The 13,168-nt window shown below is 32.6% G+C and overlaps 1 long non-coding RNA gene across 1 annotated transcript; it reads left to right on the top strand.

The window, feature by feature from the left end:
* Positions 1-2,864: 2,864 nt before the first annotated feature.
* Positions 2,865-4,098, top strand: LOC145590704 (uncharacterized). Its single transcript, XR_014102129.1, has 3 exons — positions 2,865-3,084; positions 3,183-3,228; positions 3,926-4,098. It is a non-coding gene; the product is annotated as an uncharacterized LOC145590704 (long non-coding RNA).
* Positions 4,099-13,168: the final 9,070 nt, after the last annotated feature.

Here is a 13,168-nt window from a genome sequence, read left to right as displayed (position 1 = left end):
AAATGTCAAAAGAAACTGACAGACAATAACAACAAATTATCAAAACAATCAATTTCATGACAAAAAAACCTGATGTTCAGCCGCATACAAATAATCAAGAAATTAAACGAGAGAGAAATCTGCATTAATTAACAAACAAACAAAGGCAACTTACAAATTTGTAACAATCAATACAAAAGCAAGAAGTAAGACGACTCTTAGGAAGAGATTGCTAGTTGTAGAAGATGAAGATGACCGCTCAGGGTAGAAAATTGCAGGGAAATTTGGCCACCATGTTTCGGTTACAGCAACCGGAATATTCTGTAATACCCCATATTTTTAAACCCGTTTTATGAACTATTAATTATGTTTTGATTTGAATACGTCATAGTTTATTAATAATACATACTAGATGTAAGCCCGTGCGATGCACAGATTTTTATCAAATATTTTTCTATATTTCTATTGATTTGTTAAATTTTTCCTTTTCTATATCTTATAAATAGCTACCTTTAATTTAAAAATTATAATAAAAAATCATATCTTTTTAAGATAAATTTTATCATTCTTTTTTAATCTAATCTCAATTTAAAAAAAAAAAAAACATTATCTATAAGGATTATGTTTTTCTAATTGTGACTTAATGTACTTTAGATATTAATGATAACAATTATCATAGATAATATAAAAGGACTATTTTTTTTAAATTGTGATTTTCTTTTAAATCATAATAATTTTATTATGATTATTTTCTCAATTTAAATTTTTATTCAATATATTTTTAAATTGTCGGTAGGATAACATGTTTTAATAATATTTTATTAACTTATGATACAATATATTCATAAGATTAATTAATGATTTGAATTCTCAACTACTATAATTTAATTTCATAAATCTCATTCTTCAATCAATTTTGGAAGAAAGTGTTGAACAAAGTTGACTATAATTGAGGCATAAACGTAATCACCCAGTAATTAAAAATAAGAAATAAAGTTAATTTAATATATCCATAAAATTAATTAATTAAAAACTAAAGAGGCTTATAAAAAAAAATTTAATAAATGTAAACAAATTATAAAAATAACTCCTCATTAAATAGCACCATATCCAAACTTTATAAACTATCTAATCTGCGGAATTTTAGTATGACAAACAGGCAAGAAATTCGTACTTTGATTTTCCAATCATTTTTGCTTAGATCTGCATGTAAAAACAAAATTCAGTAAACAAAACATAAGCATATAATCGTTAAGTATCCGCAAAAAATAAAATTTAAATAATGACGATTACAAACATAAATTTAAAAGGATTTTTAAAATTAAAATAAGAATTACCTAGCCATTGATTACCTAAAACGACACAGAATTACTTATACAAAATTCTCTTGTGGTTTTGTATTGATATGAAATTTTGTTGGTGTCATATGATGCGTCAATTTATAATGGTAGGTATGACAAATTTTAATTTAATTATGATTAATGAACAATTTTTAGTTCTTATCATAAATTATATCAAAATTTATCTTTAATGGTAATTTATCATTTAAATTTAATATTATTATTTATGATATAATATATATATATATATATATATATATATATATATATATATATATATATATATATATATATATATTATAAATTATCATATAAGCTATTTTTCCTAAATTATCATGTTTTAAATTTATAATTACACGATAAAAATCTTTCCCATATAATCATACTTTTTTTTTAATTTTTGTAAATTATCATATATTGTTTTTTTTTTTTTTTTTAAGTTGTCATATACTTTTTCTTTTTTGTAAATTATCATATACGGAGTACATTTTTTTTTTTTTGTAAATTTTGATTTTGTAAATTTTGATATTCAAATTTGAATATCTAAAGTTAATCTTTACTTCTTAAAAAAAGATATTTTTTTTTAGTTTTTTTTTTAATAATTTAGATCCTAAAGTGATTCGTTGTTTTTATCTACGTGTCAAAATTATTAAATCTCATTTTTTTTTATAAATTATCATATAAGTTATTTTTTCTAAATCATCATGTATTAAATTTTTAATTACACGATAAAAATCTTTCCCATATAATCATACATTTTTTTTTTGTAAATTATCATATACGTTTTTTTTTCTGTAAATTATTATATGCATTTTTTTTTTTTTTGTAAATTTTGATATTCAAATTTGAATATCTAAAGATAATCTTTACTTCTTAAAAAAAGATAATTTTTAGTTTTTTAAATAATTTAGATCCTAAAAAGCACTATTCGTTGTTTTCATCTATATGTCAAAATTATTAAATCTCATTCGCTACTTTTGCTTAGATGGCGTATGAAATTTTTAATTCTAAAATAAAATACAAATCTGATTTTTAATTGGTCGAAATAATACCTATACTGATGTGGCGTGCCAAATGTTCCCGAAAAATGCCTACTTTATTTATATATATTAGATTATTATGTTTTAAAGTGACTCAAAAGAATTTTATTTAGTTTTATTTACGAAAATCATTTGGTTAGAATTATGTTTTATAAAAGATTTTGATATGCAAGCCGGGAATTTAGTAGCTGAAAATAAGATTTTTCTACTTTGAATATTTCTTTGCTCCAAGTCAAAGGACACAAGTGCATCTCTTACTCCTAAAGTATGACCAAAGTCACAAACTTCCTTTACAAGGTTGAATACTTGACCTCCAAGTTATTGACATCATACATGATGTCAATAGCACGACCTCATAAATTTCCTCTGTAAGCTTGAATACTTGACCCCCAAGTTCTCAAACTCTATAAATAGAACCAAATTTCAGTCATTTTAATTAAAAAGTCTCTTGCTCTTAAAGCTCCATCCTTCTTTTCTTCTTTCTTCCTCCCATTTTCGTACTACTTCATCCCGTATATGTTCCAGACCATTTTTTAACCACTTCTGATCATTTTTAGCCTTTTCTGTTTGAGACAAAGTTGTTCCTCTCGAAAAATCCTTGAGGTTAGGATCAAGAATCACTCAATTCGGAGTTATATACTATGAGATATGGCTTCTGCAAGATCTGACTCCTTCTTTTCAACGTGAACCTTCCCGTGAGATTTGCTACTTCATATTGTTTTGCGGTTAGTCTTTTAAAATTAATATCTATTTTCAATTTATGATTTTTATAAGGTTTCATATTTGATGCTTATTTAAAATACTCCATATAATGTTTATTTAGGAGATAGTTCGTGGTTGTAAATCTGGGTGGAATAGTTGAGATCAAGGTACGTACTCGTGGCTAGATCTTTAAATATGTGATTTTATACAAATGTGTTTTGTGTTTTGAATGATGAAATATGTTTGAATGTTGAACAAGGATTTATGAATGTTTATGAAATAAATATTGTGAAATGTTTTACTATTTGATCTTTGGAAATAATTTTAATGTTCTAAAAAGTTGTTTATACACATACTTGAATTCAAAATTCATTTTAAGGAACAAATGTTGTTGAAATTCCATACATGGGAATTGAAAGGTTGATTTATCAAAGATATATATTAGCTTTTTATGACTCCCACTATGCGGAGATAAAATTGAAGACTATGGGCTATGTATGATCTAGTCTCTCCCCTTGATAGCACTATGTAAGGAGTTACTAGCTTGGGGGGTGTGCACACTTAGGTGGAAAAATGATTTACGAAAACATTGATCTTTCATTTCTATTGGAATCTATTTTGGGAAAGTCGCTGGTTTTGGAAATGTTGATAATATTTGGAATGTTTCTAAACGCTTCTAAATGTGAAATTTCTATTTATAGAAGGTTTGAATAATTGTTATTTATAAATGTTAAATCTTACGAAAGCATGTTTAATTAAATAACTTGATTTTACGTATCTAGCATTGGTATGTACTTAGCGTTTTTGCTAATACGTATTTCTCTTTTGTTTTGGCTTGGCCCTACTTATCATTGTGATAAGTAGATAGGTGATGATGACTCGACGTGATCTAAATGTGGCATTGGGGATGAAGGGCGATAATCATGTAGTTTAGGTTTCATGGTTGACGTTTTGTATGAAGAGTTCTCATATGGTTCAATTTTGAAAGCTATTATTACTATTATTATCAATATATAAAAGTTAAGTATGCATTTTCTCCGTTGTAAGTCTCTGTTTTGAAAAGCCTTACGTAATCACGTGGCGGTAATGCTCCTAAATTACCCTCTTAATCAGGTTTTGTAATAATTATTATTGAAGAGTAATTTGGGGGTGTTACATATTCCCATGACCGGCGACTGCCATTGCTGAAAGAACCGCATCCACCATGGTATCAGAAACAATCTGGTACCTTACTCCGGTGGTCTGACCATCCAAAAAACTGTACGGGACGTCTTAAAACATAGCATACCCAAGAACAATCTCATGGTTCAAGCGGTAATGATTATACGGGTAAATACTCATCGAGAAAGAGGAGTTCGTCTCTTCCAAGGAATTAAGAAGCGGACGGATAATGGCTAGCGGTTCGCCGAACTCAACAGAAGAAGAGGGGAAAGCAGAGGTGATAAGAGGGATGAGAAAGAAAGTGTTTGAAACAGAGATTTGATGAATACCCAGCTCGTGAAGAGCATTGTGAATGTTGTCAATGGCAGGGAGAAGAGCGTCGGCGAGGTCGTCGGAAGAGGAGTAGACGTCGGAGCTGACGAAAATGGCCGTAATATTGGCCCGACGGTAGTAAGGGAGTACGTGGGTTTGAACCCAGACGGCGGCGTTAGACCGATTACCGGCGAGATAGTGGAAGAGGGTGTTGGGGATGGAGAGGAAGAGTGAAACAGAGGAGTATGAGAAGGCTCGAATGAGGCTTGGGTCTGGGTCGATGAGTCGAACGAAGCCAATTCTATGGTGGTTGATGGCGGCGGCAATGTGTACAGGGGTGGCGGAAGATGGGTGGTGTTGGATTGTTACGCCAATAGTTGGGGTTGAGGTGTTGAGAGAGAAGGAAGTGATGGTGGTTAGGAGGAAGAGGAGAGAGAATTTCAGGGGGGGAACGCCATTGTTGTGAGCTTGAGCAGAGAATATTGCAGAATTGTGAAAATGGTGTTTGAGAGAGAGAAGGAAAGTTCTAGAGGAGTAAGAAAATGGGTGATTGTGGGTTTATATAATGGAGTTGCAGAGGGAGAGAGAAGAGTTTGTTACAGAGGAGGGAAGAGTGAGGAGAGAGAAAGGAAGGAAAGTGTGTTTGAGTTTTGGCGGTTATTTGAGTTTGTTTTAACGAGAGGGTTTTGATTGGTTACGGTGAGGGTGTATGGTATTACGGAATAAATGAGTTGTATGATTTCGAGTTTTATTTTTTGGGTTCGTTTGGATTTTTTTTTTTAATGCCGTACGTTTGGCTTTATTATTATGGTTGAGAAACTGGGAGGGGAAAGCCATTATTGTGAGCTTGAGAAGAAATAAGGAATATTGTAACTGAAAATGGGTATTTGTGGGTTTATAAACTCTCAAGTGTGGAGAGGGAGGGAGGTAGAGGTGTTTATTACAGGGGGGCATGGAAAAGAGAGTGAGGAGAGAGAAAGGAAAGAAAAAGACAAAATCAATATTTAAGTTTGGTGGGGTAATGAAAAGGTAAAATAGGGTGTATGGTAGCATACAATGAGCATGCTTTTCCAATTTTCTTTTTCCTTTTTTTTTTCTTTTTTTTTTTGCTGGTTATTTTTTTTAAGGATTTTTTATTTTCAAACTTTTTTTTGTTATTTTTTTTCAAACTTATATTTTCAAACCTAAAGGGAGTATCTAAACCTTCTAAAATGAAAAACACAAAATTTAAGCAAAACGAATAGCTATTTTGTCAAAATTTAAGCAAAATGATATTGGGATATTATGAGATATTAGGAGATAATAGTGAATATATTTTGTTATACAATAATATTGTAGGGAATATTTGGGTATATCTTGACCTTGCCCTCCAAGTATACCTAGATTATATATATTGTATGTGGCCGTTCATATTGAAATACAGAAATATATTCTTGAGATTAATTTAACATGGTATTAAGAGCTTAGGTTTGTTCCAAAAAAATTTTTTCTCCCTTTTTTGGCGGCGAATCAATCACCCATCATTTACATAATTTCGTGTAATCGTGAAGAGTGTGAGAGTTCACATTAATTTTTATTTAAAAAAAAAATCGAAAAGTGTTTAGCGTCAATTGTGAGGGTTTGCTTTTACAACAATTGGGAGTTGGGAGCGTGATTTTTGTGAGTTTTTGGAGGGTTCACAAAATTAATCCAATTTTTATTCCTTTGTTGTGAGGAATTGTGAGGAACTTTTCTTGACAGTGAGTTTCTTTATTTTGCGAGACAGAGTGTGAGATTTTAGCACTCAAATATATTCAGCGATTTCCATTGCTAAGTGATGGCCGGTGATAAATATTTGGCTCAGACCACTCATGCTGATGTGGGTGGTCTTGCGGGGGTGACGTCAGTCCAAGTTCAGCAACTGTTGGACTATTTGAATTCCATTCAACCCAAGCTCCATGATAAGCACGATTTGGGTTGGATAATAGATACGGAAGCTTCAAATCATGTAACATGTGATTTGTCTCTTTTGATTAATGTGACCAATGTGAGTCATTGTCCGGTGGGATTACCGGATGGTAATAATGCGAATGCATCAAAAATTGGATCGGTGATATTGCAAGGGGGTTTAAAAATTGACAATGTTCTTTATGTACCCCAATTAAATTGCAATTTAATATCGGTAACTCAATTGAGTGATGAATCAAATTGTGTAATGGAATTTACTGATAAACTTTGTGTTATACAGGACCTAACAACGAGGAAGGTGATCGGAGCGGGTGAATGAGTGGATGGACTATATTATTTCCGAGGTGTTTCGGGTGTGAAGGCTTTGAAGATAGATAGTGATCGTTCGACAGAGTTGTGGCATCAACAATTGGGGCACCCCTCGGGAAAAGTTCTGCAATTTCTTCCTCATGTGAGTACTTCTAATAGGAGTCTTAAACATAAATCATGTGATATTTGTCCTCGGGCAAAACAACATAGAAGTAGTTTTCCCAATAGCAAGAATAAAGCTGGTCGTATTTTTGAACTTATTCATGTTGATTTATGGGGGCCTTACAAGACTGCATCGACTTGTGGTTCTTATTATTTCTTTACTATAGTAGATGATTTTTCACGAGGAGTTTGGACGTATTTATTGCGTAATAAAACTGGGTTGAATTGATGTTCCTTAACTTTGTTGCTTTGGTGAAAAGACACTTTGAGCATGAGATTAAAATTGTCCGTAGTGATAATGGCACGGAATTTAATTCCTTGCGTGACTATTTCTTTGCTAATGGGATTATATTTGAGAATTCTTGTGTGGGGACGCCTCAACAAAATGGGCGTGTTGAGCGTAAACATCAACATATACTTAATGTGGCACGTGCTTTGAGATTTCAAGCAAATTTACCTCTTCGATTTTGGGGGGAATGTGTGCAAGCGGCTTGCCATTTGATAAACCGTACTCCATCTAGATTACTTGAGTTTAAGACTCCATATGAGATTTTGTTTGGTAAACAACCTTCGTATGATTATATTAAGGTGTTTGGGTGCCTGTGTTATGCTCATAACCAACGAAGTAAAGGTGACAAGTTTGCTAGTAGGAGCCGGAAGTGCGTTTTTTTGGGTTATCCTTTTGGAAAGAAAGGATGAAGAGTTTTTTACATAGAGACTTAGGAGCATTTTGTGTCACGTGATGTGCAATTTGTTGAGAATGAATTTCCTTTTCATACTCTAGATGTTGATAATCTACGGAGTACCACACATGTGCAAACTTCGGAGGTTGTGGAGAGTGATGATGAATGGGGCCGTGAATTGATTAATGTGAGTGAAGGAGAGCCCCGGGTAGTTGAGACCGCAGGCAGCCCGCGGTGTGAAGAGCCGAACGGCAACCACCCTATGGATGGGTTTGCCAACGACCATCCAGCGGGCGATGGTGCTGCTACCTGTGATACGGCCAGCCCTTTTGGTCGGAGTGCTGGAAATCCAGCGACCGATGGGTCCCCAGTCAGCAGCGACGAACAGACAGCAGTACATGGGGCTGTTCAGGCCACCTCAAATGAGGTTGAGGTGTTTGAAAATGCAGAAAATAGCGAGGCTATGGGTAAAGGCAAGCGTCAAAAATTTCCTTCCGTCAAATTTCGTGATTATGTGACTCATACTATCCGAAATAATAGTCCATCGACACAGCGTTCACTCGTGACATCCTCATCTTCCTCAGGTTATCGTTTATTCTACCACACATTGTATTGATACTCACCGATTTTCTGCAAAACATAGAAAATATATTGCAGCGATCACAGGAGGAAATGAGCCGAAGAGTTTTAAAGAAGCCATGAAGCATGAGGGTTGAAGAAAAGCTATGGCCGAGGAGATAGCAGCTCTTGAAGCACAAGGGACTTGGGTCCTTGAAAAATTACCACCAGGGAAGAAGGCACTAGGAAGTAAGTGGGTATACAAGGAGAAATATGATGAGCATGGTAATCTGCAACGATTAAAAGCTAGATTGGTAATTTTTGGCAATCATCAGGTTGAAGGCTTGGACTATAATGAGACTTTGACACCTGGGCAAAGATGGTGACAGTGCGAACATTTCTTGCCGTAGCTGCAGTGAAAAATTGGGAAGTGCATCAGATGGACGTCCACAATGCATTTCTACATGGTGACTTGGAGGAAGAGGTATACATGAAAATTCCCTCTGGTTTTGATAAAAACAACTCTGAAAAAGTTTGCAGGATGAAGAAATCTCTATATAGTCTCAAACAGGCTCCCCGATGTTGGTTTGCAAAGCTAGCCACAGCTTTGAAATCTTATGGCTTTAAACAATCATATTATGATTATTCTCTATTACTCTGACAAAGGAAAAGATGCAGCTCAATGTGTTAGTATATGTCGATGATTTAATTATTGCAGGGAATGATAAATCTGCTATGATTAATTTTAAGTCATACTTGGAAAATTACTTTAAGATGAAAGATCTTGGAGTGTTGAAATACTTTTTGGGGCTAGAGGTAGCCCGGAATACACAGGGAATATTTATTTGTCAGAGGAAATATGCGATTGACATTATTACTGAGGCCGGTTTACTAGATGTTAAACCTGCAAGGTTCCCTATGGAACAAAATCACAAGTTAGCTTTGGCTCAAGGAGAGTTTTTTCATGATGTGGAGAAATATTGTCGTCTCATAGGCCGATTGATTTATTTGTCTGTTACGAGACCGGATTTAGCATATTCTGTTCATATTTTATCACAGTTTATGCAAAATCCAGGATTGATCATTGGGAAGGAGCTCTGCGAGTTGTTAGATATTTGAAGAAGAGTCCGGGACATGGAATTTTATTGAGATCTGATAGTGCTTTACAGTTGGAAGGTTGGTGTGATTCAGATTAGGCAGGTTGTCCCCTTTCCAGACGATCCTTGAGTGGTTGGTTTGTGCTTCTTGGTTTGTCCCCAGTGTCATGGAAAACCAAGAAGCAACCTATTGTTGCTCTTTCTTCATCGGAAGCAGAATATCGTTGTATGAATGCAACGACTTGTGAATTAAAGTGGTTGAAACGACTTCTTGGCGACTTAGGTGTTAAACATGAGAATAGGATGCACCTTTATTGTGATAGTCAGTCAGCGTTATATATTGCGCAGAATCCAGTATTTCATGAACGAACAAAACATATTGAATCAGATTGCCATTTTGTTCGGGATGCAATTACAAACGGGACGATTATACCTTCGTATGTTCCTACGACGATACAGTTGGCTGACATTTTTACAAAGGCTTTGGGAAAAGCTAAGTTCGAGTTTCTTCTTCGCAAGTTGGGCATTTGTGACCCGTATGCTCCAACTTGAGGGGGGTATTGGGATATTATGAGATATTAGGAGATAATAGTGAATATATTTTGTTATACGATAATATTGTAGAGAATATTTGGGTATATCTTGACCTTGCCCTCCAAGTATACCTAGGTTATATATATTGTATGTGGCCGTTCATATTGAATGAGAAATACATAAATATATTCTTGAGATTAATTTAACAAATGAATACCACAATCGTGTATACTACGTAGCATTTTTCATTCATAAATGGTTGTAATTTCTTACTTTGTTACATGTTTCCAACACCACATTACGTTAACCATTTAAAACATAATCAATGCAATAACATTTACTCGTGCTAACATTTTTGTCAAAAACTCGGTTCTCCCATATAGCACGCGTAAAGAACCATTAAACTTATTGTATAGTAAATTTGCTTATAAGTTGAACACAAAAAATAAAAAGAGCATGTTAGGATGTGGAGGAAATAAAGAGTAAGCAAAATTTTTTGTGAACATTCTAATTATTAGGGTCTTGGAAAACCATGTGTGAGAAAGATATAATTAAAGGTGAGACAACAAAGAATGCAATGGACATATGAGGAGATTATAATGATGGTAATATAACAAGCTAATCTAAATTTGTTTAGAAGTTGAATATTACGGAGTAAAAAATAAATCGCGTTACAATGGGGAAGAAATTAGTGAGCAAAAATTATTGTGAAAATTTTAATTATTAAGGTCTTGGAACCATGAGTATGAGAGAATAATTAAAGTTTAAACCTGTAAAGAATCTAACATACTTGTTCATCTTATCAAAAAAATAAAATAAAAATTGGACATGTGAGGAGATTATAATAATGCTAGTATAACAAGCTAATCTAAATTTGTTTATAAGTGTACGATGTGGAGGAAATTAGTAAGCAAAAATTATTGTGAATATTATAAGACTCATGTCTAACCCCTCCCCCCCCCCCCCCCCCCCCTAAGAACTCGGGTCTAACCTAATATAGCATCATAACCCAAATTTTGACCATGCAATCATAATAATCTCAAATTTTGTAAGGTTAGGCTTTGATAGACGGATAACCTAGATCATGAAGTTCTAGCATCCTTCAAGATCTTCATATGCGTATGCGGGGATAAGCCAAAACTAATTGTCCATTCCAAACACCTAGTGAGGACTAGACATTAACTCAAATTTTACAAAAGCCTAGAATTCCTTATATAGTAGTAGAAGATTCATTTTGTTTAACAATATTCCTAATATGGTATCAGAAGGTATCATTCTGTTTTATATGAAGCATTAACTAACATGAAACCTATATTGAAGGAGTACATATTTTACACATATATTTACTAATTATAATTAATTATTATATTCATATTATTATCAATTCATATTTTAATAAATAATCCAGTAAAAAAAAGTCCTTTTATTTGAAGACATTTCTCTTCAATTCAAAAGAACGGGCCTAACAATTACAAATGCAATTGTATCTATTTTTACTGATGACATAGGGCTATATTTTTGACTCAATTCATATAATGGGGGGCACGATATGAGGAATTTTAATAGGAAAGACATGGAGTTTGAGACGTTTTATGATGAAGATGATGCACATTCTAATGTATGCACACTCATATATTTTATACTAATGTTAGCTACGCAAAGGGATGGATTAATCAAAGAGCACCAACCGTTTTGACATGCACTCAGTGGCGGATCTTGAAACTTTTTTTATCAGGGGCCAAAAAATTTTAACATGATAAATCATGCATGACAATATTAATAATAGAGTTAGTATTATATAAACTTGGATCATGATACTCCATACTAATAATGATTGAGTTATTTTGCCTAAACCTTATCTTATTTTGCTTAAATAATCTTCTATTATTTTACTAAAATAATATGTTATTTACTTATTTAGTTTAACAAAAAAAATAGCATACAAATATAAAATAACATGTTTTTATTTAAGAATAACATATATATAAATTGAAATATTAAGAAATTCATATCAGATAACATAGATTTTATAAACCTAGAGTACATTGTGCATGGTACTCCAGGAGTAAGATAGAAATCGCTCAATAGTAAATAGCACAATTAATTTATGTTTTTTTTACTACCTCCGTTTTATATTTTTTGCAACTTTGGAGTATTATTTGAGAGATATAAAATATTTCAAAGTTGCAAAAAAAATATGAAATAGATGTAATATCTTTTTTATATGGTGCGTTAAAATATGAATTATAGAGTTTGATACAAGTGAATAAATTAATTAAGAAAAAAAAATCATATTATAAATAACAAAAGAATAGACGTATTGCTAATTTGGGCTTAAATGGCAATGTAGCATATTTGAGCTTTAAGTTATACACCTCAATTTATTTACAAAAACCTTTCAGGGGCCAAGCCCTTATGAGCCTTCACAAAGGTCCGCCCCTGCACGCACTTATTGTCTAATAAAAGTTGGCCATAGCCAAAAATTCACAAGTTACGTTATTATGCTTGTGCCCATGAGTTTTATATGTTATGGAGTTCTCATTTAAAATAGTATCTACTAATATTTCCAAAACAAAATTGATGATAAAAAAAAATATATATATATATTTAGTAACATATAATAGTATCCTGACCTATCAAATGAGTCAAAAAAGGACCATATTTAATTGGCAAAAAAGCTAATGAGTGCCCCCGGAGCGTTAGATAAGATAATTATAAGTGAAAATATTAGAGTAAAATTAACATTAATTACACCGAATTACGCGTGATTTTGTCATGCATTCCTAACTTAATACCATTCAACCAATATAATTATTCCTTATCTAACGCCCCGGGACGCTCGTTAGTAAGATCCTATTTAATTTAGCAACACTAATAAAAAAAATGAGTAAATAATAATAGTGCGTTGGAATAATATATAGGATGTAGAAAAAGAAGAAGAAAAATAAATAAATAAATAAATAAACACCTCGAATTCCTCTTCCTTCTGTTCACTCCCATGTTCCTTTTTTCTCTCTCCTCTGTCTTTCCTTACTCTCACTCTAGCTGAGAAGCATAGTTGATGACAAGAACAATTGCAATATCCAGAAAAAAAAAGGTATTGTTCTTCTTTATTATTCTTTTTCTCCTGCTTTTGTTTATTATTCACTAAGCTTCAATTTATACTCAGCTTTTTAATTTGTTTATTGAATAATTAGTTTTGAGAGTTATAAAATGCCAGAAAGTTCAATTTATTAGTTTAATTTTATAACCTATAGTCTGTAAATGTTTGTTTTGATTGTAAATGTTCTAATTTTTATGTGTTTCTCTGCATTTTCAGGATGCTCTCAGTTTAATTTGTATTC

Source organism: Chenopodium album, chromosome 18, assembly GCF_948465745.1.
Source record: "Chenopodium album chromosome 18, dcCheAlbu1.1, whole genome shotgun sequence".
Classification (NCBI taxonomy): Eukaryota; Viridiplantae; Streptophyta; class Magnoliopsida; order Caryophyllales; family Amaranthaceae; genus Chenopodium; species Chenopodium album.
This window is presented reverse-complemented; position numbering and strand designations above follow the sequence as displayed.